At 40.1% G+C, this 17,645-nt stretch overlaps 1 long non-coding RNA gene across 1 annotated transcript in view; it reads right to left on the reverse strand.

Moving 5' to 3' along the window:
• Positions 1-17,645, reverse strand: part of LOC118544252 (uncharacterized) — a 170,524-nt gene that overhangs the window by 120,979 nt on the left and 31,900 nt on the right. Inside the window, exon 2 of the long non-coding RNA XR_013450203.1 lies at positions 6,485-6,599. This is a non-coding gene — a long non-coding RNA (uncharacterized LOC118544252). The remainder of the gene's footprint in view (positions 1-6,484; positions 6,600-17,645) is intronic.

Below are 17,645 nucleotides of genomic sequence, written 5' to 3' on the forward strand. Positions count from 1 at the left end.
TGCCTCTCACACGGGGTGAGCTTGGCAACCATCCAACTAATCTCAAACCAGCTCTTAATGGAGAACTGTGAGAACTAAAACATGGAAGGGTCTACCTACAGACAGGTGAAAATGTACATTGTGGTGTGTGTATGTCTTATTATTTTGCTTTTGTCTATATACACATTTGTGTATACATATACACACAGAGAAATATTCTGGGTATAGTTTTGTTCACTCATTCATTTTGCAAATACCTATCGAATGTTGTTAAGTGTTAACACTCTAGTGTCAATGAGCTATTGCCATAAACGTGCTGTCTAATAAAATACACAAAACAGGATTTAAAACAATAATCATTCACTATTCTACCTCATGTAGATCCCTGGGGAGTCTGCTGACCTAGGCGGGGCTCAGCTTTGCTCACTCACCTCACTCCTGTGTCTGTGGGCTGGTGGACTCACTCACACATCTGCAGGTAGGTTGGAGGTTGCACACAGCAACACAGGTACAGAAGGAAAACACAAGCATGTGAAGGCTTTGGGAAGCCTCAGCTCAGAAATGGCATACCATCACCCCTGCCTCGTTCTACTGGCCAAAGTAAATCACATGGTACAGGGAAACCAACTCTGCCTTTCCAGGGATGGGAAAGGCAAACTCACATGGCAAAAGGTGTGGATGCAGAGAAGGATAAAAATTGGGGCCACAGGTGCAACTACCACAACTCCTAATATTCTCTTTGATGTAAGAGTCCTCAGGAGTAACCCGAACAGCATACTGATCATCTGGAGAAAATAATACTTTTAAATTTTTCCTTAAAAATCTAATTATGTGGGGTGCCTGGGTGGTTTAGTCAGTTAAGGGTCTGATTCTTGATTTTGGCTCAGGTCATGATCTCAGGGTTGTGAGATCGAGCCCAGGTTGGGCTCCTCACTGGGTGTGGAGCCTGCTTGGGATTCTCTCTCTCCCTTCCCCACTGCCCCTCCACCCTCCCCATAATAATAATAATAATAATAAATTTAAAATAAATATATAAATCTCTAATTATGAAAAAAACATATTTCCTGATCCAACACAGCTGACAAGTCCTCATGTGTTTATGAGTAGGAGGTTTTCTCCTGGTGCACAACACCAGGAGAGAAAGGAATTAACTGCCTTTTCTTGTCCTACCCATGAGCTGCCAAACAGCACAAAACAGAGTGTTTAGAAACAGGCAACATTTGTGTGCAGGACTCCTCCTCTACCTCTTACTCATTGTTGACATCCAGTTAGAGTGATAAAAATATTTGCTGAACTTCTGTCACTGCTGTTTTCTCTAAATCCACAAAAAAATCTGATCCTGCACAGAGAAGTCTCATGGAGTGACTGCAAACATCTTTATCTACTTTAGGAACTTGACAGCTGAAATAATAGAATGTAAATCCAAATGTTTCTAGCATGAAACCCATGACACTTTAAGTCCTCATTCCTCTCCTTCTGCTTAAGCTGAGCAACACGAGAGAAAGCCCCTCGGGACTTCCAGTCCCTGATGTATGTGCCTTAGATCACACACTGCCAGATGTCACCCAGGATACTGCGTTCAGCTCCTGCCGTAAAGCTTTGCTTTGTGACGACTCAATTTCCAATGAGCCATGAAGTATTACATTCTTGAGAAGCCGAAGAACTCTGGTCTTTGGCAGAGCACCAGCTGAAGTCCTAGCAGAAACAGCAGAAGAGGTCATAGTGGATGGGGGGCTGTGTTTGTCACTTGGAAAGCAACTGTCACTTTGTGTCTGGGGAATTATTCCAGAATACAAAAGCTGAATGTTAAGGTGTTCAAGAGTGAGAGGTTGTCATAAGAAGAGGCAAGTTGGTTTCTGACCAGAGAGAAAAGAATTGTGATCCACTGATTACCAGCGCCCCCAACCCCCTGGGCCCTACTGTGGGTAGAGTGGTTTCACTGATGGCCGAATGTGCAATTGTGAATCTGCCAAAAATGCGGTTCCTGTTTGGTATTTCTTTGCATATTTCCAGCATCATGTATTTGGTATGTGTTTAAATATATAAATTTAAAGATGCACATGACACTTAATTTACAGTGGAAAGTACTTAACAGCTGGCCCTAGCTATCAAATGCAAATATGAAAATTCAGCACAGCACACTTCTGATAGTTTAATTGGCATGAGTGGAAAATGAATTCCAACACGAAGTTCTCATCTGTGGCTCCAACGGAAGCTGATAAGGTACTTAATAGACTTTTAATAGAGCTTCTGAGACCCAGATCATGAAAAAAAACCAAGCATGCCATGCAATTCATTCCCCAACTTTCCAATGGCAGCATGAAGCTTTCCAAAGAAAAAGATTCACGGAGGTTTTTCCATGGAGTGTATTTATAATTTGGAAGAAAGTGTCTCGCAGTGGATGGCTTTTGTTAATAATTCCTCAGTGGAGAGGCAGGGTTCTACAGACAGAAAGAGCTAGAGGGAATCTTGTAAAAACAGGCAAGATTTGAAGAAATGGTTTAGTGTGGAAAGCTCTTTAATGGCAGAAACGTGGATGGACTAAATCCTCATGCATTCTGCTAGAAATCAAGGAGGAGGGCAAATGTGAGTTAACACATAGACCCTAGAATTAGGAAATGAGAAAATACAAGGAAAAAAATAAATGATCTCTACTAAATGATTGTTTTCGTGGCACTAGTCTCTCAAAATGACATTAATACTTCATTCATTATTGGTCAGACTATGAATTCATAGAATCTCAAGACTACCTCTTATGTCTCTGGTCAGTAGAATTATGCCCCTTCACTCCCAAAATGCTCACATCCTAATCCCTGGAATTTGTGATATGGTCGCAAATGGACTTTGTAGATGTGATTAGGATTAGGTCCCTTGGGATCGAAGATTATCCTGGATTATCTGAGTAGGCCTAATCTAATCCTGTGAGTTCTCTTAAAGCAGACCATTTTTCCTGGCTGGAGAGACCTGATAAGGGAAAAATGGTCAGAGAGATGCTATGTTGCTGGCCTCAAAGATCATTTGAGTTTGCTCAGGCTGCCACACAAAGCACCACAGACTAGTGGACTTAAACAACAGAAATTTATGTCCTCAAATTTGAGAGCCTGAAAGTCCAAGATCAAGGAATCAGTGTGTTTGGTTTCTCCTGAGGCCCCTTTCCTTGGTCTGCAGGGCCTCATGCTCTCTGGGTCCTCAGGCACCCTTTTCTCTGTACACGTGCACCCCTGGCGTCTCTTCCTCTTCTTAGAAGGACACCAGTCATACTGGATCAGGGCCCCTCCCCAACAGCCCCATTTTATCATAACCACCTCTTCAAAGACCTTATTGCCAAATGTGGTTACATTTAAAGGTACTAGATTGGGACTTCAACATACAAACTGGGTGGGGGGGCATAATTGAGCCCATAACAAAGATGAAAGAAGGGGTTATTGAGCCAAAGAATATAGGCAGCCTTTAGCTGGAAAAGGCAAGGAAATGAATTCTCCTCTAGAGCCTCTAGAAAGGAACACAGCCCTGCTGACACCTTGATTTTAGCCCAGGGGAAATACAGTCAAACTTCTAACCTATAGAACATTGAGATAACAAATTTGTGTTGTTTTAAGCTACTAAATTTGCTGTTGTTTGTTATGACAGCAACAGAAAGCTAATGCAATGTGCAAACTTTAACCAACAGATAAATGTATCTTGTGTCCCTACTGTGTATCCATTACTACATCATGGATGATAACCGACCTTCCAGGGACTTGTGCTTTCCTACTCCTGCATATGGAACCACCCAAAGCACAGTGGTTTAAAATGGCAATTATTTATTATGGTTCACATGTCTTCAGTACACTAGGGTTAGACTGTTCAAGGTCAAGCTTGGCCAGGTCCGCCCACTTTTGGCTTTTGGAGAAGCTCTACTTCTTCCAGGTCTGTGGGTCACCTGTGCTGGCTTTGCTGTATATGTGTCTCATTCATCTCAAACCAGAAGGCTCACAGAACATGTTCTTATGCAATGGCAGAGACTCGAGAGAACAAGTCTATATACCTCTTAGAGCCTAGTCTCCTAGTCTTGGACTGACATACTGTCACTTCTAACCACATAGCCAAAGCAAACCACATGGCCAAGCCCAAAATCAAAGAGCAGAGAAATTTATTCTGCTCACAGTGAGGCCATGGCAAGAGTATGGATGCAGGAGAGGTGAAGGCCTAGTGCCATAATGCCATGACCACAGGCTGACAGTTCAGTCACAGAGAGACAACTAACAAACATGAGATAATAAATGTGGATTTGGATACTAGAAGGTGAAAGTATTGATGTATTGGCAAATATAAACTAAAATACAAAAAGGAATATAGTAGTTAATACATTGTCAGTTATTTTGCTTGTCTAAACTTTATTTGCATGCATATGAAAAAGAAGTATTGCATTTCACTATGTTCAGAAGCCATCTTCAAAATGTGGGGAAGATAATGAGGAATTTATGGTCCCACATTGGAATTGAGTTGAATACCCATTTCAGAAGAGATTCCAAATGTCCTTTAAAACCAACAAGAAATAATCAAAGTATCTGAAGCTCAGCTTGAATGGAAGAGAATAAGCTCGGAAAATCCTGAAATTAAATTGCTTTCTGTTGTAGGAAGCAAAATTTCCACAAACCTTTCCCATCCCTTTTTGTATGTTTCTACCTTGCAGCTCCTTCAGTCCAGAAATGAAGTCTATTTCTGTGCCTCTGGAATCTGGGTTTGGCCATGAATCTGAGTTCACTGATAGAACATAAGCAAATGTGAAGCAAGCAGAAGCTAAAAAAGCTCTTGCAGACTAGGCTTTTCCCTTCTTTCTGCAATCCCTTCCAAAACTATGTGAATAATCCTGGGCTGACTTCCTAGAGGTTTGGAAACCATGTGGAGAGATGTCTCAGCCATTCCAAATGGCCAATTGTCCCACCTGAGGCCACAGACATATGAGTGAGGCTGTCCTAAAACACTGAGCCCCAGCCAAGATGGCCCAAACCAGAAAAAGCAATAAAGCAACACTTAAAAGTGTGAGTAATAATTAAATGTTTGTTCCTTTTAGCCATTAAATGTTGGGATGGTTTGTTACTCAGAAATAGCTTACTGGTAAACCTCCCTGGCAAATGAGGTATATGTTGCTGGTGAGCAAAAGAAGAGCTAGGGCTCAAACCCAAAACATTCCACTGCTGGCTCCTTCCACAAGCTCCCAACCTGGAGGCTGAGAGCTCACAAAAGCTGGTAGAACTCAAGTGAGCAATTCTATAACACACATGTACACCATGCATTGTCTGTCATAATATAGACATCATACTCTTGCTATGTATCTGGAAATGTGCTAATGATGTACCTGAATTATATTATTTAATCTTTACCACAAACCTATGTGGTAGGTCTTACTAATATGCCCATTTTACAAGTGAGAAAATCCTCAGAAGTTAGGAACGTATGTGGTATCACCCACCTAGCCAACCCGCTGAGAGGGAGCACACAACTCTTAACGAATATCCTTCACTGAATTAAAAAATGCCTTGTGCAAAAATATACCATTTTTCACATGTCTGTTGATTTTGTTGTGATGCGTAAAATACAAAGGGACTTAATGGTATTCCTGATTGCAAAATAACATTTAAATGTTATTTGATTTTTACCATAAAATGGCATTCTTCTATTCAAATAACTTTTATATCAATTTGCCTATCTTTCTTATATCAACACACAGAGCCAGAAAGCTAAAATTGACCAATTCATACATGTATATATTTATCCAACAGAGAATTCCTAAGCCCCTTCTATGCAAAATTATCTTTACAGGGGTAGATGTTTTCTAGATTTTGTGATAGTCTCAAAATACATAAGTCAGTCAAACATTACAAATATAAGATATCCTTACAATAATATCTGATATTTAATAAGCACTTCCTGTGTGTTGACTGCTAAACACATGAACAGGTCATGCACAGTGCTAAGCACTTACATGTGTCATCACACTTATTCCTCCAAATAACCCATGAGGTACTATTAACAGCCTAATTTTACCAAACAGAAAACTGAGCTACCAAAAAGTTAGGTAAAACACTTTGGGTCACATTTAATAAGAGGGACTTGGGAGACAAGACCAGCAGTCTGGCACCATGCTCCAGATTGCTTTGTTTTGAATACCTACTGCTGTCCCTCAAAGCCTAGGTTAGGCTTCAAATTTGCCAGTACAGTCTTATTAGGAAAATGACATATTATTTTACCATTTTAACTTTTATTTGTGAAAAATAATAATGCCTTTAAAATTCTAAGTATTCTATCATGAGAACTCTGACAGCCATTTAGAGGAATTTCACTGAGCATGGAATCTTTCTTTTGGTTTTCACACCTATATCTGAATTTTGGAAAAAGCTTTTTGATTCTTCTAGCTATTTGTAGCTAAACTGGTATCCCAAATGAAACATTCAAGAAAATATTCAGTGTTTCTGAATAGTGCTAAAGCCAGGCTGCTCTGTTCTTCCACACATACACTCACCTTTCATTCCCATTGTTTACTCTGGACTTCATTTGTTAATCAATTCAAGATCTGTTTCATGTTTTTGCAGGTATTCCCATCTGCAGCAGTACTAATTCTTCATTCAACTTGTTACCTGAAGAACAAGCACAAAGAATGGAAGGGAGCCAATTTTGTTTAGATAATTTCTTAGATTTTTTTTAAAAGCACATCACTAGCTTTTCCATTTTAAAATCATTAAGCTTATACTAATATGCTAATTACATCACTGTTGTGTTTTTTAAAAGCCACATTACTAATTCTAATATGCTATTGCTGGCCAATGGTAAAAGTTTTATAGCTAATGGGGGCAAATGGAGACTTCTCAAGAGCAAAATCTTATCTGCATATATTGTTGAAATTGAGCTGATGGAATTTGTTTTCCTACTCCAGACATTTTGAAAATAACTTTTCTTTCCAAATATGTTCTCCATGTACCCTTCCTCCTGATTTGGTCGGGGTGATAGACTACAGATTATAAAATTGATGGATGTCTCCCTTTTTCCATTCTCTTACCAGATGAACTGGCCAAACATGACAGTTTTGAGAAATTGGTATATTTTATTGTCCAGATAAAAAGGGGATCTTCTTGTCAAACTCTTTTGCAAAAGAAATTCCTTCCAGGATGAGATCGTTGTATTTATCTTAATCAGTCCTCTACCTTAGTAGGTAAATCCAATAATATATTAAATATAACGACAGAATCCTGTAGCCCATAATGTGTCCTCATACTCAAAGTGCTTGGGAAAATAAAGATCTAGGATATATAGTAGCTCAGGGATCCTGTAGACCAAGGGCTATAGCAGACTCCATGGGCATCAATCATTTTATTAAAAAGTTTCATTGCACTCAACACACAATGAACTCGATCTTTCTGCTTAGAAACAGGCTTAAGGTCAAATGGATCTTTTTCTAACTCTTAAATGCCTTCAAATGAGTCCACTCCCCTACTTTTACCCTCATAATAGGAAGGAAGGAAGGAAGGAAGGAAGGAAGGAAGGAAGGAAGGAAGGAAGGAAAGAAAGAAAGAAAGAAAGAAAGAAAGAAAGAAAGAAAGAAAGAAAGAAAGAAAGAAGAAAGGGAGGAAGGAAGGAAGGAAGGAAGGAAGGAAGGAAGGAAGGAAGAAAGAAAGAAAGAAAGAAAGAAAGAAAGAAAGAAAGAAAGGAAGGAAGGAAGGAAGGAAGGAAGGAAGGAAGGAAGGAAGGAAGGAAGAAAGAAAGAAAGAAAAAGAAAGAAAGAAAGAAAGAAAGAAGAAAAAGAAAGAAAGAAAGAAAGAAAGAAAGAAAGAAAGAAAGAAAGAAAGAAAGAAAGAAAGAAAGAAAGAAAGAAAGAAAAAGTCCCCAACCCCAGCCTGTATTGCTAGGTGGGCACTGGAGCAAAGTATGCAAAAATAAATATTGACTTTTGTAGGAAAGATCCTATTTTTTTACACCTGGCTTAAAATTTTCTGTAAGCCAGACACACACCCAAAACCTCCTATGATCTAAATGTGCTGCCTGTGTGTGACTTACATTGTAAGTCTGATTTTTCTTATTGTCTCTCCTCACTCCAGTGAATTGAACTACCTCCTCCTGAATTCTTATAGCACTTTGTATCTCTCTTTTTGTGTTTCTCATATTCTGCCTTAATTGTTACAGTAAGTTTACCCTTTATCAGTTCCATCCTATATTAGAAAGTAAGCATTCAGCCAGTAACTGGCATAAGCACCATAACAGATATCCTACTGTAGGATACCTCTAGTTTGGGTTATTTGAACAACTTAAAGATAGCATCATGAACCCAGGTTCTTTCCACCTTTTTTGCTACCCTGTTGGCTTGCCTGAAGGCAAGCTCTCCTTTTGAGGAATAAGTGAATATAGCACTTCCAGGCATCAAATCTACAAATGAAAACATCCTACAACCCTGTGTCTCTTTGTATCAATGAAGAAATCTTTCCTAGAAGGCTCTGCTGCCAAGTTCCCTTTATGTTGAAAAGTGTTGAATCACATGACCCCCCACAAACCAATCACTTGTTGGCTATGATGGGTTTGTATTAATTGGGATCTTGCCTAAGTCATGGGATGGAGGAGGAGCCAACAGAACAAAATGAAGTCTCTTCCAGCAGAGAAGAATGGAAGTAATGCTGGCTTGGTTTTTAATCAACATCATCTATGGCAATCTCCTACCAGACTATAAATTTCTTGGGGATGAGGATTATATTCTTGGACTATAACCCAAGAAAGAGCTGGTAAGGATTTGAAGTAATGCAGTAAGATAGAGATGATGAATTAACGCACTGCTACTGCCCTTTAGCACAGAACATGACATCTAATAAGGACTGAATAAATATTTGATTGAACAGATTTGAGAAGTGCTTTAACAGATGTGTATCCAGGGCACTGTGAGAGAAGAGAGGAAGGAAGGAGTCATTTTGCCTGGGAGAGTCAGATAAGTCTTTACCACAGAGGTGATCCATCAAGAGCAACAGTTACCCTGTCATTGAGTGTAATCTCTCTGTCTCTATTAAGTCAATCAATTAGTTTCTCCCCATCATTGCTAGGTGGTGTGACTAACATGCATGTCAAGCCTACTGTGGGTCACAGGCAGAGTAGGTTACCACTCTGTTGATCTTCACCAGGCTCACAAAAATGCCTAAAAATAACGTAATAGTCATTAACAAAAGGGCAAAGCCACCTCCCATCTGGGTTCCAAATATTTAGATCTTGAGACCTTTGCCTTATTACAAAAAGGTAAATCAGTAAGTCTGCAGTTCTCTTAATAGTTTCTAAACATCTGTCCTGCACATCTCTGAGTAGCAGCATCATTGAGATGCAGGTATTTTTTGGCCATCAGAGAGCAGACATTTTTCATTCCTTGCCTCAAGCTTTCCTTACACTCCATTTTCTCACAGATTGATATGAATAAAGATTGCCACTCCACTTCAGCCTTGCATTTTTCTTCTGAATGATACCAGGATTGCGTAATCAGATCAATTTATTGTTAATCTGAAGGAATTTTCTTTCCAATGAGACTTGTCAGACACATTTATGTCCTTTGAAATCACTGTAATTGACCCAGCAGAGGTAAAATGTGGAACAGCACCTGTCTGCTCAGGCAATCAACGACAAAACGGCAAGTACTGAAAGCAGAAATCCTGGCTCCTTGTCCCTCTTGGAGCACTCATACTGCGATAGATGTGAGTTCAGTCCCGGAAGGCTCCCTAGCTCAGGTGTCAGCTAATAAAGGTATCCCATGAAACAGCATATGGATAATCATTTAGGATAAAAGGCAGTAGAACACAAAGAAGAACCAAAGGCCTGGCCATTAGTCCCAGCCAGCACTAACTGTCATTCAAGAAAGGGAGGACGTTTTGGAACTTCCAGCCATCCCAGGGCATTAGCTGACACTATTTAAAGCAGAGGAAGTACCTGGCCAACCCACAGAATCATGAGAAATAAGGTATTCTCATTGTTTTAGGCCAATGCATCTTGGGGTATTTTGTTATACAACAATCAGTGGCTGAAACATAGAGATCCTATGACAGAAACTAAGAGCTCCCTTGGTTTCCAATGACCTTCTTTTTCTAGTTCCAAGATTTGTTTAGCTTCATGGTAAACCCTTTTTTGTTCAAGATGGTTTCTGTTCTTTGCAGCCACTAATTAACTGACATCAAAGTGACAGGACTCAGGCCAAAGAGTTCAGCTCTGAGTACTGGTTATAATCCTTGAGACTGCAACAGGGAAGCAGGCTTTATACTGGAAGGATCCTGAGTCCAGGGTAAAAACCAAAGAGGCATTCAGAGACAGGACAGAAGCTCAATGTGGCATCAGGAGAGGCAAGGCAAACAGCGCTGAACCTAACCAGTAGGACGGCACCTGCCATAGTGTTGAGACATGGAAGCATGGTTCTCCCAACCATAGTGTTGAGACATGGAAGCATGGTTGAGGCTACGTATGAAGATGATGGACACTGTATTTGTGAGGAAAACACAGAGAGCTCAAGAGGCAGACAAGGACAGACAGACAGCCCCTGCTCACCATGAGCAGTGTAGTTGGAGGGAGGACAAATGGCCCAAGATTAGCAATGCAGCCTCTGTCTGGCAGCCCCAGAGCCAGACCTGCCTATTTATAGCCCCAGCCTCTCTGTAGGGAACTACACTGCATGTCAAGTTTGAGCACCAGGCAAAAAGAATGAGAGCTGGGAAATGTAGGGAGAGTAGAAGAATTGAAGCATCCCAGAGCCACCCTTCCCAGCCCCAACTTTCTTTACACCTGTGTGTAATTCAGTTTGACATTTAGAGCAGGTTTTAGCAGGCTAGAGTCAGAGTATAATAAGTGGGAGGAAAAGATAGATTGAGCAGAAGCATTGGCTTGTGGCCTTACACACCCATTTGACAGTCATTGAATGGGCAGAACAACTTGACAGGGACCAAAGATCCACATGGGTTGATGGAGCTGTTGGCAGGTAAAGAGAACTCTAGCTGGAGCTAGAATTGAAGGATGAGGCTCATAGCACTTAGGATGGGCCAGGTTATGCTGCAGTAATAAATCAAAAACCTCTCGGCTTATAACAGAAAAGTTACTTCTTACTCATACTACCTCTATCATAGTCACCAGGCTCTTCTCATCACAGCCACTCAAGGACCCAAGCCTTGGGAAGATCCATCCCTATGTGGCTCTGTCATTGGAGAGATGGTAAAAAATGACCACCCACAGGTTAAAGGCTCTGCCTGGCAATAACACACCACTTTCGCTTATATTTCACTGGTCAAAGTAAATCACATGGCCACACATGCACTCAAGGAGATAGAGCTATCTAATCCTCCTGCAGGGAGGGGCTTCAACATGGGTTAGGAATAAAAGCCTGCCACGGACCCAGGCTATTAAGAAAGGATCAAGCAAGACTCCACACATCTGCAAGCTAAGGGGCTGAGCACCTTGCCAAGTGAAGGATTTGAGCATGAGGAGGAGTTTGACATATGTGGCTGAGTCTATAGGGTAAGGGCTTTGGAAAACAGCTGAAAGAAAATTCATGAAGCCAGGGATGAAAATAAGCAATAGTGATATTAGTAATAATGGCTACCATCTATTAAATCCCCCCTTTTTTTTCCGAACCAAATGCCTTACACACATTTTTCATCCTCATCACACATCATACACACATCATTTTAACCTCTTAGGAATTCTATGGGTTTAGTGCTGTACCTCTCATCTATACCTCTATGCTATAGATGAGAGACTGAGGGTCAGAAAGACTGTATCACTTGACCAGGATCATAAAGCTAGAAAATAGCAGGGTCCAGATTTGAACCCAGCCCTGGCTGGCTTTAAAGCCCATGATCCCTCTTCTCTTTCTACAAAGCCTCCTACTTCCCTTGGTACAACAGCAACGTAGGACCAGCAACAAGATACGTGGGATCTGACCTGCCAAGTCAGCAGCCTTAAATCCTCTACAGAGATGTTGAAATGAGCAACTTTAGTGTATTGTGAATATATGATATGGGTGGGGGGCGTGGTGAAAGGAGGTAGGTGGGGGAACCAGAGGGGCAGGCTCTAATCAATTTTATTCTTCCAAATCAAACGCCACTACCTATTCCTTGCACATATATCAAGACCCTAAAGCAGCAGAAATCATCATCTAAAGAGTTATTTGCTGCAAACGAGAGTCAAACTTTTCTCTTTCACACCTTATGGAGAGTCCAGTGAGCCTTATAACAAAAACAAATCCCCCCGTCAGATTGCACTGCTGAGGAGCAGCTGTGGAAGCTTCTGTCACACACAGATTACCATATTCACTGACTTAACAGATGAGCTGAGGGCATTTCACTTTGCTAGACTATTTAAGATTCACCCAGAGCATCATTTCTGCTGAACTGCACACGCGTAATGAAGGCAGTCACTGTTCTTCCATCTCTCCTCCATGTCTGCTTCTACTTGTTCCCTTTGTGTAAGCCTCTTCTTGCCTTATAGAGTTCAAATTAAAATCCTATTTTTCATTAAGCATTAAAAAATACTCCAACTATAAGACACAGTAGTTAAATCTGGAGATCATCCAGTGGCTTCTGGTTCCCCGCCTAAGAAATAAGGCTCCTTGAAGCACACACACATCACTTTGGCACATGCCCCGGGCTTTCTCAGAGCACATCTGAATTGTGTGCTTTTTATTGTATAATAAAGCCAAACAGTCAGAAGAAGACTTTGGTCAGCTCTTGAGATATAGATGTCTGGGAAACCAAAGACTCTCAGGAAGTGCATCAACTCACTGAGCGAGACCCAGAGATATTGAGCAACACTAAACAAGTATTTATTGAGTTGCCACTCTATACCAGATATTGTGCTTGGCAAAAGGAAAACAAAGGTAGATGAGACATCACACCTTCTCACAAAGACTCAGTCTGAAGGAGGCACACAAACACTGTGCCACAGGAACAATACAGGCACGAGAGAAACAGTATGGAAACACCAATGTCTACAGGTTACTTTTGCTTCTGTAAAATTCATAAGCCAAATTAACATAACTGCTTTCAAATAAAATAGGATTGATTTTTGATTGTGCAACTCTAAATAACAAGATGTCTACATTCAGTACATAAAGGAATAATTCTGATTGTCATGTAGATTATTGCTGTATTGGCTGTGCTCTCTAGATGCTGCTAAATATTTGCCTAAGAATGAGTTAATTAAAATACATAGTATGCCAGTTTCAGCTCAGAAATATGGAGAACCACAAAGAGCATTCAAACTTATAACACTAGACAAACTCAAATTACCAACTTTTCTGGGACCCATCAGAAAGTTTAGCTCATGGAGAAAATAGACAATTTGACACCTAGAGATTGGCATCTGCAGGGAGAAATAGGCACCAAGGATTTGTTTGGTTGGGGCAGAGGCTGAGGGGCAAAACATAAGCCGGTATGAAGCTAAAATGTTTTAATGAATTGCTAAAACTGTAACAAATTACAATTAATTAATTATATCAGTGCAAGAGTCTGAAGCCCTTGGAAGCGACAGATGATGTATAGGAGGATTTACATCCTTGGGCACACTTTCCTTCCATGAATCCACAGGTGCTCACAGGGAGGATTAGAGAGAATCCTGGAAAGCTTCCCAGATATTGCTGTTTTGGAAAGTGGAACAGCAGCCCCTACTGAAATTCTATCCAGACCTATCTCCACTATCTTCCCTAAAGAACACAAACCCTAATTTGCATGAAGAAAGGTGACTACCCTAGGATGTTGGTGCAATCACTGCAGCTGTGTGAAGAGAAGAGCCAAAGAAAGCTGGGGGAGGGGCAGAAATACTCACCAGGACCACATACTATAGTTGGAGAACATGCAAGAGCATACACCTGACAGCCCGGGCTGAAGTGCCTGTGTATAAGACTGAGGTTTCCTACACGTAACAGAGAACTCCCTTAGTAAAAGTAATAGGAGAATATAGCTGAAGAGGTACAGGAGATAGATTCTCTTCAGGGCACACACAAAGGAAAAATCTAGGTCCAAGGAAAAGTAGAAATTGAAAAAAAAAAAATGACCTCAAATCAACCTTCACCTTTAACAGGAGATGCCACTAGAGGAATTTGATGCCTGTGGTGCACTCAGGGTAACCATAGCAACAACAAACCTCCAACACAGCTCAACTCCTGTCTAGATTAATTCACCCCTGCCCCCAACTCTAAAGGTCTCTCAGTAGAAAAGGCATGCACATCTCTAAACATAAAAAAATATTTACATTACTGACAGCTCTCCTACATAAGATGTCTGACTTCCAACAAAAAGCTATGACACACACAAAAAGGCAAGAGAAAACACAATCCCTGGAACCAGACCTGGATAGGACAAATATGCTAGAACTATTGGACAAGGCATTTAAAATAACTATTATTACTACAGCAAGATCCTAATGTAAAAAGTAGGCAACATACAAGGTCAGAGGGGTGACTTCAGCAGAGAGTTGGAATTTATAACAAAGAATCAAATGTAAATGGTACAATTGAAAAACTGTAAACTGAGATGAAGAACGCCTTCTATGAATTCCTCAGTAGACTGAACAAGGCCAAAGAAAGAAGCAATAAACTTGGAGATAGCTCGGTAGAAATTACCCACACTGAAATACAAAGAGAAAATGTGTGAAAATAAAAACAGTATAGAACCATTATTAAGAACTATAAGAATCGCTTCTCGGCCTTTTGGCTAAGATCAAGTGAAGAACTATAGGAAAATCTCCAGTGGTCTAAAATATACATGACTTAAATCACAGAAAAAGATATAGATGCATAAAAGGATATTTTGCTGAGAATTTCCTAAAAGTAATTATGGGCACCAAACTCCAAATCCAAAAAGCTCAAAGCACATCAAGCCAGAAAAAATAAAATAATCTAGGCATATCACATTCAAATTGCTATATGCCAAAAATTGAAGGGCATCCAAAGAAACGAGGTATATTACTAATGGAAGAACAAGAATAAAAGTTACAGGAACCTCATCAGCAGAAACCATATAAACTAAAAGAAAACAGAGTGATATCTTTAAAACTCTGAAAAAAAGAAAAAACCCTGTCAACAAAGAATTCTACACCCAATGAAAATATCTTTTAACATAAAGAACAAAGGAAGATTTTTCTCAGACAAACAATAACTGAGAGAATTTATTGCCAACAGACTTATTCTAAAGAAATATTAAAAGCAGCTCCTCAGACAGGAGGAAACTTGAAATTCTACATAAAGTAATTAATAATGTTGGAAATGGGAAAAAAATTGAAGGTAAAAACAAAAGGGTGTTTTATCCTTATTTTTAATTGTTCTAAAAGATAACTGTCTAAGGCAAAAAAGGTAATGATGTTCTATGTGTTTAGAGCACATAAAAAAGTAAAATATATGGCAACAATAGCACAAAGGATGGGGGCAGGAGGATGGGAAGTAGGCATAATTATAATTCTAAACATGCTACCATGCATGCTCCCCAGAAGAGTTCATGCTCTAATCTTCAGAACATGTGAATATGATGAAATATCACTCCCATGACTATAGACATAGACTATAGGCAACAGCACTCCCCATTAAAGCACAGTTGACTTTAATCAGCCTATGCTAATTATCCTGATGGGGCTGATCTAATCACATTAACCCTTAAAGCAGAGAGCTTTCTCAGACTGGTAGTGGAAGTCAAAGATATATAAAATGTAAGGACGATTTGACCTGCCATTGTTCCTTTGAAAATGGAAAGGACATGTGTGAAGGAATGCTGGTGATTTTGAAATGTTGAGGACAGCCACCAAGGAAACATAGATCTCAGATCTATAGCCACAGGGAACTGGATTCTACCACCTGAATAAACTTGAATGTAGACTCTTTCTCAGACTTTAGATGGGAGCTCAGCCCAGGCAGACTTGGAGTGTGAGACCCAGAGAAGAAAACCCAGTCCCGCCCACCCAGATTTCTGACTTAACAGAACTGAGAAAACAAACAGGAGTAAGTTTAAGCTGCTACATTTGTGTTAATGTTTTACAGAGCAATAGAAAAATAACATCTGGTCAACCAATGCAAGCAAAAGAGAAATAAGCTTAAAAAGCAAATGGAGAAGTTTTCAAAAACTTACCTGAGGGGGGAAAGATATTCTGAGACATAGGGGGCATTGCTTCAGCAAGCCAGAAATAGCAGTAAAGAAGTTCATATATGTTAGCAAAGGGCATAGATCCCAGTTACCTTCATCACACCATAACCAATGTGCCAGAATAATCCAAATACTCATCCTTTAAGCAATCCCTTACTGTAGAGCTCCCTTCCTATTTCCTATAAACAAAGAATCCCCGTCCTAATAAAGATGTCCCCACACTCAAAATAGCAGGGTCAATGAAAAAGGAAACCATGAAGTTGTTTGTTTGTTTGTTTGTTTGTTTTCTCTTTTGACCACAGAGTTTTTAATAGAAAAGAAATTTCTACTCCATGAATGATTTTGGAAATTTCATTCTAGTGTTGATGAAAGGTCATATTTCTTTCCAACTGTGTTGAATCTCGGTGCCGCCAACACTCATGCTGCTTTCCCCCAACAAGAGCCGATGTCATTGCTTTTGGGGTACACACGATTCAGCGCTTCAGTAATTCTGGGCCCTAAAAATGTGGCCGATACTATTTCCAAGCCAACTGGTGACTGTGTGGGGCTAAGGAGTACAGTGAACTTAACTATTCAAAAACAACATCCTGTGTGATAACTGTAATGATGGATACATGACCTTATGCATTTGTCAAAACCCATGGGATGTACAACACAAAGAGTGAACCCTAATATAAGCTGTGGGCTTTAGTTAATAATAATGTATCAATATTGGCTCATTGACTGTAAAGAAATGTACAACATTAATCCAAAATGTTAATAACTGGGGAAGGAAAGGGGGAGAAAGGGAGTGTATGGGAATTCTGTATTTTCTGCTCATGCTTATGTAAACCTAAGACTACTCTAAGGAAATTAAGTCTATGGGGCGCCTGGGTGGCTCAGTCGGTTAAGCGTCTGCCTTCGGCCCAGGTCATGATCCCAGGGTCCTGGGATCAAGCCCCATGACAGGCTTCCTGCTCAGCTGCTCAGCGGAGAGTCTGCTTCTCCCTCTCCCTCTGCCACTCCCCCTGCTTGTGTTCTCTCTTTCTCTGTCAAATAAATAAATAAAATCTTTTAAAAAATTAAGTCTATTTTTTTTTTAATGTGTAGAGTAAAATACTTCCTTCCTCTTTGCTGGGCAGATGACACAGATTGACAACCAGGCACCTTGTTGGAACCATTAAAGAATGATCCTGGGTCTTCAGATTCTGAAGGCTCCAGCACCAATAGTCACACTCTCCTTCATTTTCAGGGGCTTCAACAATGGGGCAGGGAAACACCCAGATAATTAAGAGATAAAAAGGGACACAATGCAATGGAGAAATATTAAACAGCAAAAACCATTGAGTAAATCAGAGACTTTTGCCATACCTACCTAAACTAAAACTAATCACATGTAAAATTTGCTTTTTTTCTTGCGAATAAAATAGTAGCCACCTTGGATCTACAGAAGATGAAAGAAAATCACCAGGCATAGTGAAAAAAATCATCAGATCATAAGATGATTATTTGAGTCCTCAGGACAAATACTTTCCTTTGAGAAAAATTCCCTCCAAGAAGAAAAAAAATTATCAG

Source organism: Halichoerus grypus, chromosome 8 (genome assembly GCF_964656455.1).
Source record: "Halichoerus grypus chromosome 8, mHalGry1.hap1.1, whole genome shotgun sequence".
NCBI lineage: Eukaryota > Metazoa > Chordata > Mammalia > Carnivora > Phocidae > Halichoerus > Halichoerus grypus.